Source organism: Phoxinus phoxinus, assembly GCF_949152265.1.
Source record: "Phoxinus phoxinus genome assembly, chromosome: 12".
NCBI lineage: Eukaryota > Metazoa > Chordata > Actinopteri > Cypriniformes > Leuciscidae > Phoxinus > Phoxinus phoxinus.
The window spans coordinates 18,779,946-18,799,462 of record NC_136887.1 but is presented as its reverse complement, the minus strand read 5'-3'; the positions used below and the strand labels follow the sequence as shown (position 1 = coordinate 18,799,462).

Here is a 19,517-nt window from a genome sequence, read left to right as displayed (position 1 = left end):
GGGGACGATGGGAAGGACGTAAGGAGGGACGTTGGGGCATTCGGTCTCTGAGAATTTCAGGGGATTTAAAAACGCGCAGGGGACAAACCAACCGGCTCATTGGAAAATATGCCTCTACTTACATGTTAGCAAAAAATAAATAAAAGTACCTATATATACAGCAGTGAAATTGCCATCTTCACCCTTTATTCAAATATTATTCAAAATGTGTTAAAGATTTTTAAGCATATTGGGTAGTTGTGCTTGGAGTCGGTTTTATTTGTGCGGCCATACTTTTCGGCCTGTCTGTCATACTAAATTATGAACACATGCACAAACAAGAGAACCAACACAATATTAATAACTAATTATGTTGTAGTCAATGTATGCTTTTTTTCCTGGGAGCATTTTGTTCTTCAATGCATTTTGTTTTTGCATAGGAAAATAAAACCTCTAGCTGTAGTTTGCCTTTTTTGACTAATAATGTTGTTAGATAAATACCTTGACCAAGTTATGTTTTGTTTGTCCATCGTAAAAAATATTTGGTTACACTTTGTTTTAATATGTCATTGTTATAGTGTAATTATATAGTAAGGAGTAATATTAAGCAACTATGTACTTACTATTGGGGTTGGGTAGGGTTAGGATTTGGTTGGGTTGGTTGCATGCAATTATGCCTAATTTACTGTTATTACTATACATGTAACTTATGTAACAAGGACACTGTAAAATAAAGTGTTACCAAATATAAAACAATAAGAAATTAGAATAACATTTTGAAGAAATAACAATTACTGTTGGAATCACTTTCTGATTTTTTTTCTCCCCCAGCTGATGAGTGATAAAAACGTTGACAGCCAAACAGTTTACCCTACTTTGAAGAGCTTGAGCATTTAAATACAGACGACAGAACTGCAATGCACGATTATAATAAAGAGAATGTTATCATCTGCTGGTGTGGACATTCATATAGTGATAGTTAGTTATCTTTATAGTTCGCTCTTGGTGTAAACGGGCCTTAAATTCGGGTGGATTCTGATTGTCTGGCAATGATTTCATCGTTCATTAGCTGTAAAAGTGATCATTCTTGGTGTGAACAGGCCTTTATTTGTGTAGATTATCCTCCTCCCATAACCTCCGTCAGCATGTGCTTTGTTGCTTATAAACATTTGCTTTTCCTTTCAAAGGCAACATTTTCTCTTTAAAAGGATTGGACTGTGAACAAAGGTAGGAAAATAAGGTAAAACCAAGTGTTACGGTGTGAGGCCTGAAATGTAGCTCGGGTCTCCGAGAATAGGATGATGCAAATGAACAGACATAAGAAGAAAGGAAAGAAAAGCAACCGTAAGAGAGGGAGAGGGAGGAGTGCGGCGTTCACGTCAGCCTTTGATCAGAGCAGCACCTGATGCGGCGGAGGCTCCGGGGTGCTTCTGCGCAAAGACCAAAGACAGAGCTAACAAACTAGAGACAAAAACAAACCAACTTACTGAGAGGTCTGTCGTCGAGCAGACACTGCAGCGGCGGGTGGCACACCTCTCCTATCTCTTTCTACTGCACAAACACGCTCGCCGTGACAGCGACTGCAGAAGATGCGCTCTGAAAAGCTTTGAGTTTAGTTTAAAGAGGAAATGTTTACATTTAGACTTTTCAGAGAAGTTTCCCCAGGCCTGGTTTGCTGTTATCACTGCTGAAAAGACCTGCATGTAACTAGATGAACTCGATCAAACAGCTTTATCATAACGACTGCTGGATTCACTAGTCCATTAGCTTGGCGAGAACACTGATTTATTAACAAATCATTGTGCGAGTCGGATCGTTTCAGTTTATCAGTTGAACTGGTTTGTTTACGAATCCAGACTGAGTGGCTCTCGAGCCATTGAGTCACCAACTCATTGAGCCAAGAACCATCTCTTTTGAATGTGTTTTCATTGTACATTATGTTGTACATTGTACAACATAATAATGTAAAATAATATTAATTAAATTATTTTTTAAAAAAAATTAACCTAATTTATTCCTGTCACAGAATCCTTCAGAAATCATTGTAATATGCTAATTTGGTGCTCAAGAAACATATTATTATTATCAATGTTGAAAACGGTTGTGCTCAGGGGCGTAGCCATCATTTCAGAAGTGAGGGGGACAGACATGTCAAGTGTAATACCATTTTTCTGATTGACAGGTTTAATTTATTCTAATCTCTAAGAAATCAAATACACCACTAAACAATGACTAATGTGTATTCTATAATATTTTTTCCTAAATATTCCTTAAACATTGTATGATTGGTTTATGTATACAAACACTTGTGCATTAAGTCACCATAAATTGTAAAACAAAAATGTTTTATCACAGAGTAAGCAGAATATACATTTAATAGTATTTTTACTGTAATAAAAGCTATGTCAATAAGCACTGCATTATTCATATACTTTATTAAGAAAATACCCTGTGATGTTGTGAAAAACACACATAAACCATATATTGACGCAATCGTGTGTTTAATGTCTTCACGTTTCATTAGTCAAATTTTTTCTGCTTTTTATTCAGCTACTATATAGGATAGCTGGATGCCTCTATAAGGGATTTCCTGGAATGTCATAAGTGTAATGACTTCTATGAGTCTCACTTGTGGACTTTCTGCACGAGGGCGTCCTCCGGCTTATGAATGAAACAGACATTACATGAGGGTGTTAGCGCTCCATTATGTTCTATTCGCCTCGTTTTGGATAATAATAAAATGACAGGTCATGCATCATCATGTCATGTATCTGTGTCACGTCTCTTTGATTTTAAGTCTAGAATTATTAACTTTGGCCCAACTTCTACTTAAACATACTTGCACTAAAAAAATATATTTTTGTGGAATCTGTGATACATTTATTTCCGGATTCTTTGATGGATAGTAAGTTCAAAAGAACAGCATTTACTTGAAATAGAAATCCTTCATACATAAAATTTTTTTTTGATAAATTTATTGCATCCTTGCTGAATAAAAATGTCAGGGACCACATGATGATGGAAATGAGTCACTTCCCGTCATCAGCTCAACCCGCACTCTAACCAGTCTACACCTTTCTTAACCAGCATGGCAATTCAAAGCCAGCAGGTCTTTTCAACAGGGAAATCCATTCCTACAGAGCAGGTGATCTTTGACATTTTTTGGGGAGTTACAGAAATGAGATTCTCCCCACAGCGTCAGACTGGATGAAGAGGGAGGTGAAGGTGTGAACTCTTCCTCAGCATCTCCTGTAAATAGCCTAGACTCACAGGGAGAATGTGTCATTTATTTGCCACATTTCTGCCACGAGGTGAAAATTGTGCTTTGTTTCTACAGGCCCATCAGCATAAACCTTGAAAATGTACCATGTTGTTTTGCTAAAAGGATTGTGGAATGACCTTTAGAAAAGATAAATGACACATTGTGAACAGTTGACTGAATCCGTAGGATTAGATATGCTGATTACGAGACACAAATACAGATAATCAGTGCTGGCGATGTGATGATTGAGGCCAAGAAGGTCTAACGTTGTTCCCCCATCTACGATAAAATGCCCTACCGCTAGCAATCTTGCTCTTTAACAGTGAGTTATTACTCCTCGTGAGATGCTATATCAGATCCTGATAGTCACAGCCTGCAGCCTTTTCCAGCGCCGCTATCTAGCCAAAAAAGACACAGTTTGATCCCAGCCCTGCCACTGAGCTGCTGTAAAGTTAATTGAAGTAGTAAAAATTGGGCCTCTTGATCTAGTGCCGTACCTGCAGCCGAGTCTGTGTGCTTCACATTTAGGTCTGTCAAAGACGCGTTTACTGATATGGATCTCACCTGTCTGGACACCATTACCCAGTGCTGCTCCGCAGAGCGAAACTAACGTCTGGCCTGGCTGACGGTCGGACTCCCGCTGCGCTGGGTGAGCCGGAAGAGCAGTGAATCACAGCTGATGTAGCAACACTGATCCATAGATCTCAGCACAGCTGTCTTCTCCTGTGTCCTGAGACAAAACGAGGAGTCGTGCAAAGCTGCTCCCTATATCTAACCTTTACCGTAAGGCAGTTTTAGAGTTTGCTGAAGCGATCATATTTCAGTTGATCTATCTGCAGTTCAGAGATTAATGGATGCCTCGGAAAGAAATCTGATTAGATTGTGGAAAGCGGTGGGAATTGATTGCCACATGTGTTTGCGGTGTCTGTTGAAACCGTGCCAAAGCCGAGAGGCGGGGGTGTGTGTGAGCTGCACACACAGCAGAGGAAGTTTGGAAACCAGTCATTTAGACTATCGTGTGGCTTTTCCACTTAATCGCACTGGCGCATGGCTGCAGGGAGGCCCCTCACAGTGTTCACTCACAATAAACAGAAACAACGTATTAGCTGCTTTAATGTTGATTCATATTGATTCATGTGCGCAGTGAACCAAAACACAACACATGCTGACTGACGTGACGGCTTGGAGGTGTACAGGTGCCTCACTTTGACGTGAAAGACAGTTTTTAGCTCGGAGCTCCATTCAAGATTAATAGAATCAGTTCCCTCTCATTTATGTCACTCACTGATTGGTTATAATTTTACATTTTCAGCTGTACACTTGCACAAGTTAAAAAAAAACATTTTAAAACATTTTTTATATATACCTACTTTTTAGATTATTATCCATCAGTAATTTAAAGAGAGAGTGTCTTTAAATGATTTCTGAAGGATCATGTGACACTGGAGACTAATGAGGCTGAAAATTCAGCTTTGCCATCACAGGAATTTTTTTAATGTATTCAAATAGGAAATGGTTATTTTAATTTAAATTAATTTAATTTGAAATGCATTACTGTTTTTACTGACACCTATCATTAGAGCATTAGAGACATTTCAAAAACAATTAAAATTGCTCCGACACCTACACATTTTGTAATGATAGTGTATATTCTCAGATAGTTTTGACCATCTGTGACATGAATTATTTCACCCTGATGCAAATACCTGCGCATGACATCCCTATTTCTGGATATGACCCATTCATGGCTCACAGGCCTCAAGATATATATTATGCGTCACATTCTATTCTGTCTTGTCTACACCTGTTCTTGTTTATCCTTGATTAGTTAACCTTCACCCACCTGTGTCTAGTTAGTTCCCTCATTTACCCTCTGTATATATTCTTCCATTCAGTTCTGTCCCGTGTCGGTTATTGTTCGTGTGTTATGTTGCACGCTGTTACATTCTGTTCACCTGCTATTGGAATAAACCTTGTTTACACTCCAATCCACGTTCCTCTGCTTGCTTCATCTGCCTAGTCGTGACAGAATAACCGACCTACAAAAATGTATGTGATGGACTCACCCACGGTGCTACAACTTCTCCTCCGCCCAGAGAGCACGTATCTGGGGTACCTAACCTGGATGCTTCGGGACGGTGGCTTCTCTTCTCCAGCCAGCGAGCCCGAGGAGTCCACAGAGGTTATGCCAAGGATAGAGATCTTCAGAGCCCTGGAGTTGACGCAAACGAGGAGATCCATCGCAGAGCCAGGAGCAGACTATAACCTAATAGACCTGTGGTCTGAGGATCCAATGTTCCCACCCTCACATCATCTTCTCCTTCGCCGGTCCTGTCCGGAAATCTTCTGCCCATATCCCTGCCTGTCCTTACCCCATCTCCATCGCTGGTCACAGCCAGCCCCCTGGATCCGTCGGCACCACTGGTGTTGTCAAGCTCCTCGGCTCTGCCACCGCCGCTCACTTCGCAATGCTCATCCTCCGCGCCTCGGGCTCCCCTGCCACCAGCTCGGCTAGAGGCAGAGTCCCCGGCTGCACCTCGGGCCTCCAGGCCCACACAACCATCTCGATCTGTCCGCCCTTCACCTCGACCCACTACTCCTTCATCGCCTCTGCGGTCCGTCTGCCCGGAAACTCTGCTGGGCTCGATCGCCACTCCAGGTCGGCCTTCAGCAGTCTACATCCAGCAACAGCCACGGACTTCCAGGATTCGGGCTGCACCCTCACCCTGCACTCCTTCGGCATCACTGGACTCCTCCCTCCCTCCGACCTCCCCGTCGGCCTCCCTCACCACATCGTCACCCCGGTCATCCATCCTCACGTCACCGCCTCAGTCCTGCTAGTCAGCGGCTCAGATCCGGTCCTCCAGGTCAGCGATGTCGTCACAGTCCGTCACCCACTCGGTTTCACCAGTTCCTCCACCTCTCACCAGGGTTCCGCCGATCGGATAAACAATCTGTGCAAACACTCTCTAATTTATCTCTCAAGAGTATTTAATGCTGAACATCTTTAATATGGAGATTAAAGGTATAAATGTTCAATTTATCATCCATCAGAATGAGACTGATAAGCTGTTAGTCTGTTTAATGGATTATAGTTCATCCCCATGTAAAGAGTTCAGGCTGAGAGATTCATCTGAGTGCTTCTGATTCTCTTTTAACACTTTTAAAGTACAGTGACCCCAAAGTGTCTCTCCCAGTCTCTGTGCACCATTCACTCTCTTCTCTTCCCTGCCTTTCCTCTCGCTGACTATCACTCCCTCTCTCACACTCGCATCTGGTACAAGAACTTCAAACCACATCTCTATCCCCTCGCTGCTTCGTTTTAAAATTCAACCCTTTGCTTGTCTGCTTTTAAAACCCCACTTCAAAAAGGAAAGATTTTTCCCCTTCATTATCAGTGTGGTACTCTTATTAGAGTTTGTTATTAATATGCATTCAGCGGCCAATATTTGTGTAAATTCCTGAATCTGACTGTAGGAATCAGGCAGGGAGGATAACTGGGACCGAGGGAGTGATGTTTAGGAGGAAGAAGAATGGGAAAGGGCCTGGGAGAGGTGTGGAGTGAGCACTTTGTACGCCATGCATGGAGAAATGGGACAATGCAGAGGAGGGGAATCTTGTTTATGAGTGGATATCTGTGCCAGTGCGTCTGTTATTGCTTCCCTTTTCAGTTATTTACACATTCATTCATCCGCTTTTGAGTTTTCAATCCTTTAAAACGAGGAGTGCTCCGTGCTCTTGAGGGACGAGCTGTGTGTGTGTGTGTGTGTGTGTGTGTTTCATTCAGATTGGTTGAATGAAAAATACTGCTTACAAATGGTTTTGTGTTGGAGTGTAGACCATTACCAATGACCCTCATCTATTGTTAAAATGAGAGATGTATGTGTGTTTGTGTGTTAACTCCAAGGTCTAGTCACAGTGGTGACTCCGATGGTTTTTTGCGAGGACATGTTTCATGTGTCTGGGATGCTGCCAAAGACTCCAGCAGTCTTTGATAGGGGCTTCAAAGCTCAGCCTGTGAGTGTCTCTCTCCACATGTGCTGGCAGGTTCTCTGAGCTCTCCATTCACCTCCTCCAGATCACATACCGCCCCATTTCCCCACCTGCTGACGTTTGTCCCCTCACATCTCACTTACACATTGACCTGTCATTTTGCATGCATGTGGGTGAATCTCTTGGGTCATATTTCACCTAAAAATCACAGGGTGGAAAAAGAAGATTTTTTTTTTATAAGTATATATACTTATAATAGTATACTTATATATATACTATTTTTATATATATATATATATATATATATATATATATATATATATATATATATATATATTTTTTTTTTATCATTTATTATAATGTTATTAAAATTTTATAGCTGAGGTAGGGGTTCAACCTACCTTCAACCTTCACCTACAGAGACAGAGACAGAGAGAGAGAGGCACATTTCAGAAAGCGCTCGAACACCGAATTGCGTTTCCTTGCCCTTGAACGGACACATACACAAAAAAGTATGTCTAAATACCCGTCTCGGCAAGTATTCTCACGGTTATGTCATAAGTGACCAATCGAGAAAGAAACCGAATGTTTGTCAGTTTTTGTTGGTCCATGCATTCAGTCTTAAAGTGACAGCAGCCACCTGATATTCCTACTGTTGTCTGTGTCGTTAATGTTAATAAAACAACAAAATACAACTTTTATATATAGATGCAAAAAGCCTCTAAGATGCAAAAGTCTCTAAGTCCGTCTAAAGTTTTTGTTTAATATTAACATTGTTATCAGGCTCCTATCCCTGTAGTACATTTCTGAATGGGCTGCGGCTGGGATTTAGTGAGTTTGAAGTGAAAGTATTTGATGAGCGTATGTGCGGAGAGCATTCACTCAATATTATTATCTCATTTTTGACATAGGTGGCTATTAGAGGCTTTTGCATCGGAGGTCTTCATATATACATAATATATATAAAAAAAATATTTGATCCGAAAAAAATTATCCGATCTGTGGCTCAAAAACCGTAAATTATCCGAACCGTGAATTTTGTGATCCATTGCACCACTAACCTGACGTGAAATATGACCTGGAAATTTCATCCCCATATACCGGTATATAAAGGCAAATTGTGCTGTCTTATCTTCACCAGCTGACAGTTAGATTCTGAGATTCAGAAATCAATGCGGTCCGTACCAAGATTTAGATTAAGTGGCGCCAGGTTGTTGTATAAAGCAGACATTTGTGTGTGTGGATCTATGGGATCAGCCATCTATTGTTAAGGAGCTCAGCAGCTGCAGTCCGACACAGAGGTTGTGATTTTTTCCTCTGGAGTCTGGACTCAACTTTGCCCCCTGTAAAGTCACAGAACAGGAAATCAATGTGATCCATACAAAAAAGTCACTGTGGTCACTCTGTCCGTGTTCCTGGCGCCAATTGCTGCATCCACTGACCCTTCAAATTGAGAATTGAATAAACAATGAGCACGTTTACTTGGAAAAGATTTAAAAGGATTAATGAGTGAAAAATGAAGTTGATATCACATGAACATGCTGCATTATACGGCCTGCTATGATTCTCTAATAATATTATCTAAGAGTGAGGAGAGAGCAGTTCCTGTTCTTTGGTTAGTCATCTGTGTGTCTTCCCAGAAGTCCATTTGTCAATGAATGAGAGCGGTCTCTCAGGCAATGAAAATGGTTGAGGAGTGGAGAGAGAGGCGGAAAAGAGTGAGTGTGTTGGTAACCCAATCCCGTCCAGCCCGTGGCCGGAGCGATACTATCGGGACCTTACCAGAAATCCTTCTCCTCCCTTACAGGAAATATTATCCTCCTCTTACCACTCCACCATTGCACTTTTGCAGCTTCCCGCACGCTACTTCATCACCCCCTGGCATCCAGACCCTGACCACCCATTTGAAACCTCTCTGCAGGTGTGTGGCGCTCGAGTTACGAGGGCACTCTGAGTTATCGCACGCTCCCTCATCCTTCGTCTGGGCAAACAAACTCGGCCCTAATCAATGGAGCCATTCCAAATGCATATAACTTACGGGTGATGTATGAAGCGCGCTTTACATCTGGCAGATAGAGACTTTATTAGCGTTGATGGTTCCAAGCTCCTTGGCGGTCCGATGGGGGAGGGGCCAGGTGCCACTGCTTTCTCCCCCATCACTCTCCCCGGCGTCTAGAGGTGACACTCCATCAGGGAAATTGATTGGGCTCGTTGCATGGCTAATTTATTGATGATCTGCGCCTGGCGGGGATAATGAGTGTATGAGCCTCTGATGGATGTCCGAACTACGCCTCTGAGCAGCTTGAATTACTGCAGCGGCCCTGCATATGTCAGAACACGCAACTGGTTTAGAGCGAGCGCTCGCTGGATTGATGTATTGATTAAAGTGTAATCTAAATTAATACTCTTCTATAAATGTTCACCTTTCAAACTGACTGCTTTGATACTTGTAGGGTCTGCAGAAAGTGGAGTGTGCACAGTGCCTTTTGACTTCATGTCTCGAGATGAAAAAGTAAAGAGGGAGTTGAGGGATTTTTCATGTTCCGTATAAGTTAAAGTCTGTCTGTCTGTTTAACATACTTTACATTTTTAAACTGAAATCAGTTTGGATATTTTTGTTATATTGTATTAATATTACTAATATTATTGATGTTTAAATATTTGAATCATCCAAATTAGTCAAATTAAAGACGTCCTGTCGTGTGACAATAAAGTGGGACAATTTTATCAGAGAGGACCACAGTCATTCATGTTACCATGTTGGGTCCTAAAGTCAAACATTGAAATTTTATTAAATCCTGCTTAAACCTGGAAATAAAGTAAGTTCTAGGATTTGTAAAAATTAAAAAAAAAAGAATAATGACTATAATGCACTACTTCTAGGTCACTACCGGTAATCAAATAAGCATATTTGTGACATTGACCTTTGTGAGCTTTATACTGTATTTATTACTGTAAATGTGCTTTTTGTTCATTCTTACACATGGAAAATGTGACATCCACTCTACATTCCTCCTGTAGTGTGTAAGAGGGAGCCCTGCTGAAAGTCCATTAGTGTAAATGGTCCTGAAGTGTGGGTCATGCGGCCAGTGTCTTGATGGCAGTGTCTCGTGAACCTTGTGAACACCTTGTGCTTCCATGGCTTTATGATCTTGTAGAAGAACAATACTTGCCTTTATGGCAGTGGCAATTAGATTCTATTAACACACAAGGGCAACTACCGTGACAAACACAATTTTTTATTGTTTATTTAAGGTAAACAAGCTTAACATATGATATAATATTTATTGGTTTAATTTAAGCAAAAATATATTTCCTCCTTCAGTTATTTTCATTCTTAATTATGCCTGTGAAAATGTATTGTACACGGTTCCTTTACTTTCACTGTTCATTCTATTGCTCTGTCATATTTTATCTTTCGCACAGGGCATATTTAGAGTTGCTTCAGCAGGGCTCAAGGCTGGGGATTTGTTTTTCTACTGGCCTGGTTGGGTCAGTGGTTCAAATGTAGATACCAGTGAAATATCACAATTCTCTATTACAATTTTGATAATACAATCACTACCAGAACAGCAAACAGCAAAAATTATGTATATCTTGGTGATATGATATCTCAAGTGAACGTAGACAGTACCTATTGGTCCCCTGCATTCCTATGGGGCGGCAGTGGCTCAGTGGTCATGGGTCTGTTAAAGCGCTAAATAAATGCATTCGGTCTTAAAGGGACAGCAGCCTAATAAACATCTGAACCACTGACCCAACCCTTAGCACTGAGCCCGACTGGAGCAGCTCTAAATATGTGCTGTGCAAATAAATGAAAGATAATATATATTATATATATGAAATACATTGAGCAATACGAACAGTGAAAGTAACGGAAACTCATACAATGCATTTTAGCAGGCTTATTTAAGCATGAAAATAACTAAAGGAAATATATATTTGCTAAACAAATTAAGCAAACTAATATGATTCATATTATTTTGGTTTCTCTACCAAATATTTTAAAAAATTACAAATGCAGTGAAAATACAGGTATCGGTATTGCCAAGTAGCAAAAATAAATATATCGGTATCGGGCTCGTTCTGGAAAAAGTGGTATCAGTGCATCCCTACTTCATAGCCATCCTACTCTGATATATCCAGCCCTCTGTTTGTCGGTGTTTCTTTGTCATTAGCACGGTACTGTACTGTGTGGTATCGCCATCGGCTGTTGGTATCGGAGCATTTTTATGAGTAAGAGTACACGAGCGCAGTATCGTTATTAGTGCATCCCTGGTAACTGTTTAAGATTCTCACCAGCTCACAAATCATACAGTGATTTAAATGTAATATCATACATATTTATGAGTTTCTTAATTACTTTGCACTCATAATTTTGGCCTCCTGCGATGTCATAACTCACTCTGCCCTTGTTGATGCATACTCCTTACACTATGACTGAATGGATTTGGCTTGCGTTCATCTATCTGTTGGATCATAAATATAGCACCATCAGAGCTCCTTGGTTACACATCCATTGGCATTAATGATAAATCACCTGAGTGGTTGGAAATCAGATACCTGTGAAACATCCTAGTGCAGAGTAACTCTTATCTAAACTCTTAACCATGATTGAAGAGGTACTTAGTTTGTGAGCTGAAAGGATATATCATTTTTCTCTTTAGAAAAGAGAACAGACGTGATGCATATGTAAAAATAAAACGTAGCTTCATCCTTTGTCAATGTCATGTATGTTCAGTGAAATAAAAAGCAGGACACAAGCAACTGGATTTCCTCTTTGGTAGATGTCAACCAAAAGTTTAAGTTTATAAATTCAATAATATGATCTTTTGGAAATAAACAGTCTGAATTACCACATAATTTCTAGTTTAATTGTATATAGTACTCAAATTAAATACACACTTTTAAAGTATTGTCCTTTTTTATAAATATAAAAATATGAGCTATACCTCATAGTTAATGGTACAAAACAGTAAAGGGTCATTTCCGTAAACTCCTTGTGTGATGCATTAAACATGATTATATTTTGTTTAAAGAAATAGATGTGTTTTTTTTTCTATACAATGAGGCTCAGAGGGTCCAGAGTAGTTTTAGTTTTTCAACTCTTTAAAACATCTTAATAATACAGATTTGAAACTTCCTGATGGTGAGTAAATGATTCAAGAATTAAGATTTTTGGGTGAACTATCCCTTTAAATACTTTTCTGTTATTTAGTTAATGTTTTTGCATCCTTGTAGTGTATTACCCTGATGGTGTTTTGTATATGTATCAGTATATGATATTGATCATAGTTTATGAACTGGCTACTTTGAAAAAACTAAGTAATAAAAAAGTTCTTCATAAGTTATTATCGGAGTACATTTTACAAGGAAAATACCATTTCAGTCTTTCGACTTAATTCGACTTTCTACTTCAGAATTTGACTTTAAATGTGTCACTATTAAATTTGCTAGCAATTTCGGAGAGAAAATTGTTTCTACGAAAACAAATTTCAGTGCATGTGTATTATTATGGTGGTTATATTTTAAGATACAACGCATATTTTATTAGTTCGAGCAGATTCAAGCATCAGATCAAATGATGGAACCACTTGAAGTTGGATTTAGAAATGAGTCCACCATATTTACTCAGCAGTGAACATCTCCTTGAGCTTATAACTTTGATAAGAAACTCCTGGTCAAACGGCATCCTCATCCAGTGGTGATTTGCTGTCAGGCTTCTACTAGACCGATCTAGCAAACGCAACCACCATATTCACCAGTGCTCTGTATTTCGTAAGACATTTGTGCTCACCCATTAGAGGACACCTGATACTAGACCTGCCCATGGACCCATAGCCCAGATCAGACGCAGGAAACAAGAGCAGACTGAATTCAACAGTGATCTGTATGACCCCTCTGCTCAAATACAGCATTGCATTAAGAGAGCGAGACGCTCTCTCCCACTGTTTAAGCTCACTATGGCTTTGTAAGTGATACAGCGGCTTTTGTCTGCCTTACACGAGGCTTTCAGAGAGATTGATGAAGTAGAGAGGAAAGAAGCAGAGCTCTCTCTCGTTCTCCATCTTTTGTTCTTGGTGGCTTGGGAGCAGACACCTCAAGACATTAGTAACACAAAGCTGCAGGATATAGCCTTTGTGTATGCATGATTAAAAGTGAACTTGTGTGATTTGATGGGTTATGGTGTTTTAGTGCGGCAGTTATATAGACCAGTTAGAGATGGAGTTAGTCTTGTGATCTTCGTTTTGTATGTTTTTTAAGAACACTAAATGTGGCTTTGGTCTTAGTCTGACTCTCTAATCTGATCTGGATTTGGGTCTTAACTTGTGGTCACAGACAAGAAAACAGTCCATAACATCACACTAAAGCTAATAATGACAGCATTTCCTTTTCATTTCATTGTAATGCAATTTAGTTACAACAACCAATCCTAATGAGTAAGTGGTTTCATCCACAAATGCATATTTTATAACAGTGAATAAAAAGGGAATACACACTTCTGAATTGTTGTCAGCGGTGGCACACACACGCTCAAACAGTCAAGTGGAAGTTGCATTGAGTGACAGATTCAGTAATAATGGGGTGTTCTAATATTGTCACGATGCTTGCTTTCTGTGTATAATTATTCAAGATTTGAACAACAATTGATTTTGTTTTCATGCTCCTAAGAGGGGAAATATAAAATTGACTATTTTTCCACTTTCTTGATTTACTGATGTATAAACAGCAATTAAGTTAGTTTTAGCCTACATAAAGAATATGGCACGCTACACAAATAAGTTATTTTAATGTAAATTATATTATTAAACATAAACGAATAATTACAGGAAACTACCCAATTTTGGCCAAGGTCATGCAGCCCTTGTCTTGGTGTTTAAAATGAACACTATTAAGTCAAATAAACCTCCTGGTTCTTGAAAAAACAAGGTTTTGGTCTGGATCTGACCTTCAAAAGGCTCTAGTTTCTCATTGGGTCTGGATCTCTATCTTAACTCCAACTCTGTTATATATATATAACCTGGTTTAATCACGAATGTCATTGTCATTTACATTTCATCTTGTGTGTGTGTCACTGTTTGTTCATAAATATAAATACTGTTGTCTGACATGAGTGTGATACTTATGCTGGTGCTTTTGCAAACAGCATGAGTTGGTGTGCTGTGATGAATGTGTTTGCATATGAATTGACGTGCGTGTGACATTCTGTATGTGTGTCTGTTGTTACTCTTTAACATGCGAGAGTGTCTCCCTGAGCGTCCTGTTTGGCATTCAGTGCATCTGAGAGCTCGTTGATCACAGAGAGAAGTGTGTATGTGTGTGTTGTGTGGTGCCTGCTAGGCGGGTAAACTCACAGCACAAACTTACAGTGGGCCACAGAAACGCTCGCTTCTGTCCCCGCGACGCTGCATTACTGCTAACATCAGCATTGAGCACTAGACACTGTCTCCCTAAACACCACATTACTCACCCTGGTATGATAAATCTCAGCCAAACACACCCCGGCATCATTCATTGACTGTGTATGTGTATGCCGGCTGATCTCTAAGCCGCTTTGCGGTCTCACCCCAAAACGTCACATACTGACGCGTCTTGACCATTCGGCAACATACGACGAAAAAGGTACCCTTTAACGTCCATATGAGACGCAGACATAAGCGCACCAGCAGCGCCTTCTAGCGGTACCCTACCGCATACCTAAACCCAACCATTCCCGAATCGTCACATATGGACGTTAAAGGGTACACAGTAAAAAACGCAGTGTCAAATTAACACTTAAAGTGTTAATTTTAACACTACTCCGGATCATATATGGTCCCAATCTATCTAGAGTAAAAAGTACACCGTTTGTAGTGTTGAATTTACAGTGTTAATATAGCACCTTACAGTGTAGAAAAATTACACTTCGAGTGTAAAGTGTTACACTTAAATTGTTGTTTAAGTTTTACACTTGGGGTTTTTAACACCCCTGGTGTTGATTTAATTCCATTGGATTTACACTATTGGATTACACTATAAGTGTTATTTATAAGTATTCTGTTCAGTGCAAAAACTATTTACACTATTATATAGTGTTAATGTACAAGATAAAATCAAGAGTCTTCAGACAGATGTATAAATCCAAAGTTTATTTAACAAATAGGCAAAGTGGCTCCTTTATAACATATGCCAGATGTGTAAAGGTCAAATTATCACATTCATGAGGAGTTGCAAGAAAAAAAAAGTCAAGAAAAAACATAAAATCATGTTAATTTGCCTAGACATGAAGAAATATGACAGGTAGACTTGAACAAGATTGCAGAAAACTACTTGTCAACAGTTGTGTAGCATCCATGTATGCAGTTCCTCTTTGTCCCATTCAGCGAACAGGAAGTAGTATTTGAGTTTATTGCCATATCAGCATCACCGGCCGCGAGCAGGTATGCTGTGTGGTCTCTTCAATGCAGTCAAGGTGGTCTTGTATGCTGGTCCCTGCCAAAGACAAAAATAACACTCAAAGTCAGCTCTCCAATTGGCCGTCTTTATATTCGTTTTCCACAATACAATCAACACAAATGGCAATATTTTGAGGCAGACAATAGGCAGTGTGACAGAAATGTCCAAATGTACCTTTTTGGAGACGACAAGGTGTTGTTCAGCTTGATATGAGGACATCTTTCCAGGTCTCTTGCAGGAGACGAATTGATGCAAGATCGCTGACCCATTCTAAATAACACGTGACAACTTCAGCAAAATGCATTCATGCATGAACGTGTATAGATAATCTTATTCTGAACTATATAGTCTAACCTGAATCATCATTTTCATCATCTTGCACAGCAGATTCTGCAGAGTCAATCAGGTCCTTGAAGGTCTTGGGAGAAGCCTTTCCAGGAACTTAGCGGAGGTCTTCTAACCAAAAATCAAAACAAAAACAATCAAACAGTTACATAGCATAATGACAACCATCTCTCTCAGGAACAATTCTGTTCAGATGATTGTGTAGTCACAGAGTATTACCGTTCACACCTGGCATTAACATTCATCTTGCACAAGCGAACAACTCGAAGTACAGGTGTAAACGCACCCAAGACGCATTGAGATTCGATTGTTCTGATGAGGTCTAGGACACATTTTTTTATTAAAGGGATAGTTCACCCAAAAATTTTAATTCAGTAATTTACTGACCCTCATGTCGTACCAAACCCGCAAGACTTTCTTTAGTCTTTGAAAAACAAATGAAGATATTTTTATGAAATCTGACAGCTTTCTTTCCCTCCATTGACAGCTACACAACTACCACTTTGACGGTTCAAAAAGTTAACAAAGAGATCTTAAAACTAATCCATGAACCAAGCAGTTTAGTCCAAATTTTCTTTTTCTTCTGTTTATGTTGGTTGATTCATGTTTATATGTGAATAAAAGTCTAAATTCAATCTATTCATCACAAAGCGATCAAGTCTCTTCAGAAAATTTGGACTAAATGGCTCAATTCATATGGGTTCGTTTTATGATCTCTTTATGAACTTTTTGAAGTGTCAAAGTGGTAGTTGCGTGCAGTATTCTTGATATATTTATTTGAGTTTCGAAGATGAACAAAAGTCTTTTCGGGTTTGGAATGACATGAGGGTGAGAAATTACAACAATTTTACACTTGTGTGTCAACTAACCCTTTAACTTTTTGCAGTTTAATATCTTGAATTAACACAATGACATAGTGATTGATGTGTCATCATGAATTATGACAATCAAGATACATCAATCACCCAAGACACATGTACATTTCAGGTCTGAACAAAGGCATTGTGTGGTTGCCCAGTTAGGTTTAAATGTTTCATGTTAATTCGTCATGTATTAAAATTTGTACTGCACATAGAATAAAATATAATGACACTCACGATTCTGGATTCATCTTCAGCATTCTGTTGCTTTCGTCTTCATTTCTGTTGCTTGGTTTCTGTAGCAATCTCATGAGAGGAGCTTCCTTCATTTGACACTGGAGGGTTCTGGGCCAAATCTATTGAAAAAGGATTTGAAAAAAATATGTCAGTTGATGCTAATATTTCCAAAATTCAGTAATGCAATACAATTTAAATTGGGGCTGTAAATAAGGTAAAAATAATTGTGATTATTGTGATTACCCTTAATTTCGATTATGCTGAGAGATGTCTATAAAGCATGGGTGTAAAATTATTTATATTCAAAATGTGCATTTAATCTGATTATTGAATACATTTATATAAGTTAAATGAGTAATAAGGCATCTTAAATTTAACTTGATTTTAATACGCATTTAGAATTTATTTTACCCATAATTTATTAATGGTATTTATAATGTGAACAGAACATACAGATTCATAATAATAAAATGCAGACAGATAAATAGTTAGGACATAATTTATCCCAAAATAACATGCAGTATGAATTGATAAAGACTGATTTCAAGCTAAAGTACCTGTATGCTCTGCCAGTGCATACGCAAATGTTACCTGTAAACTGAATTGAAAGACAGATGGATTTACAGATTAGCTTTAATGCACTTTCACAATGTTTGAAAAAAAAAAAAAAAAAAAACTTGATGGGAAGTTCGTATGTTTGTGTCTTGACGGCGCAGATATGACGACATGATATTCAGTGATAAGAACAAACATACAGATATGTAATTCTCACTTAAACATAGGGCGAATAAAACGTTTTTAAACGCTCCCTCACCTCAGTCTACAAAAAGTGCATTTGTTGTTTGCACTGCGCGCTAATTTACAAGATACTTAAACGAGCTGTTAATAATGCGCATGCGTCACAAAAACGGAACCGTTAACGCGTTCATGTATAACACAGCCACTTTTATACACACAAAACGAATATAAACTTACCATTTGAAGAATTCTCTCATCTGCGCAGAAAAAAGAGGCCCAAATGCTGCTGCTGTTTCAGACCTCCTCATCAACTTTACTGCCAGGCTTGTCGTAAGACCGGTTGAGGCCTCGGCGCGACTGAGGGCGGGAAGGCTTTCTGTCAACAAACCAAAATGAAATGAGCTAAAAATATATTTGTAATACAAATATAATTTATAATACAAACGTATTTTAAACGTTAAATCACCTTCATCCAGGAAATCAAATCGTCATGAGAAACCTTCACATCATTCTGTAACGTTACATCTCTGCATCTCATGAACTTGACGAGCTTCCTTAATCCTGACAAAAACGCGCAGTTTATCATTTCTAAATGTGTTCACCACCATATTTTACCAAAAATGTTAACAAGTGTATTTACTTTTTTATTTTAGAAAGAAAAAAGCAATTCAACCTACCGTCTCGCTCGCATGAAGATAAAATGGCGTCGTCGTCTTTCGAGACAGCAGTCATCGAGGGGCGGAGTCAATACAATTCGGCGCTTTTTTTTTTTGCACTTTCAGTGTAAAAATAAAATTACACTTGTAACTACACTGAAGAGGAGTGTTTTTTAACATTGTTGATTGTTAATTTAACTCTTTGGGAATTAATAACTTTTAACACTGCAATTTTTACACTGCCGATTTTACTGTGTACCTTTTTCGTCGTATGTTGCCGAATGGTCAAGACGCGTCAGTATGTGACGTTTTGGGGTGAGACTGTGTTATTGTAAGCCTCAATGGGAATGTTCAAAATGCCATACTACTCCTGGTGTTGCAGTATGTATGCTGTGCACAGTATGTAAATGTGTGTCTGTGGGCTATTAAATACTCGGGTGACTTGCTGCATTTTGCCAAAATGTGCTGCGTGCAAGCAGAGCACACAGCGTGAGATGCTGTATCCCACAATGCAATGCGCTCCACTTGACCTTCCATTTTTAGTGAGACAAATGAACCTGAGGCAATATTAACTGAGATATTTAACCTCCGTCTTGACTCATCATTGGATCAGACTGCCTAAAGGTTACATTCTTTACGCAAAATGGGATTAAACATGCAAAATAAATGTTTATATTACTGAGATGAATATAACTGGATTCTACTCTCTAATGAGGTCAAATGACAACTATGTAGCATACTCTTGTTTATGTTTATGGTTAGATACTCTATACTGTTTCACTTACTTAAAAAAACACTATATTGGTAAGAAGTATATTTATAAAGAGAGAGTATATTGTGCATAATATGCAGTACTCTATTCCAGTGAACATACAATAGCTCTTGACACTACTTTTACAATGCAGATTTAAAAAAATGATGCACGATAATTTCTGTTCAGTTTTTGTTAGTTTATGACTGTGATGCTTACTGCACACTACATACGGTATACTACTATTTCTTAAATATATT

At 39.0% G+C, this 19,517-nt stretch overlaps 1 protein-coding gene and 1 long non-coding RNA gene across 5 annotated transcripts in view; one reads left to right on the top strand and one right to left on the bottom strand.

Annotated features, from left to right (window-relative positions):
• gpc3 (glypican 3) overlaps positions 1–19,517 on the top strand; it is a 146,060-nt gene that overhangs the window by 45,935 nt on the left and 80,608 nt on the right. The gene's annotated exons all lie outside the window — the stretch shown is intronic.
• LOC307008694 lies at positions 15,349–18,619 on the bottom strand. 2 transcript variants are annotated; one of them, XR_013799875.1, is made up of 8 exons: positions 18,528–18,619; positions 18,317–18,411; positions 18,088–18,226; positions 17,670–17,710; positions 17,113–17,231; positions 16,025–16,126; positions 15,845–15,940; positions 15,349–15,706 (listed from the first exon to the last, which is right to left on the bottom strand). It is a non-coding gene; the product is annotated as an uncharacterized lncRNA (long non-coding RNA). The 2 variants fall into 2 exon arrangements; XR_013799876.1 differs by having other exon boundaries at positions 16,025–16,123.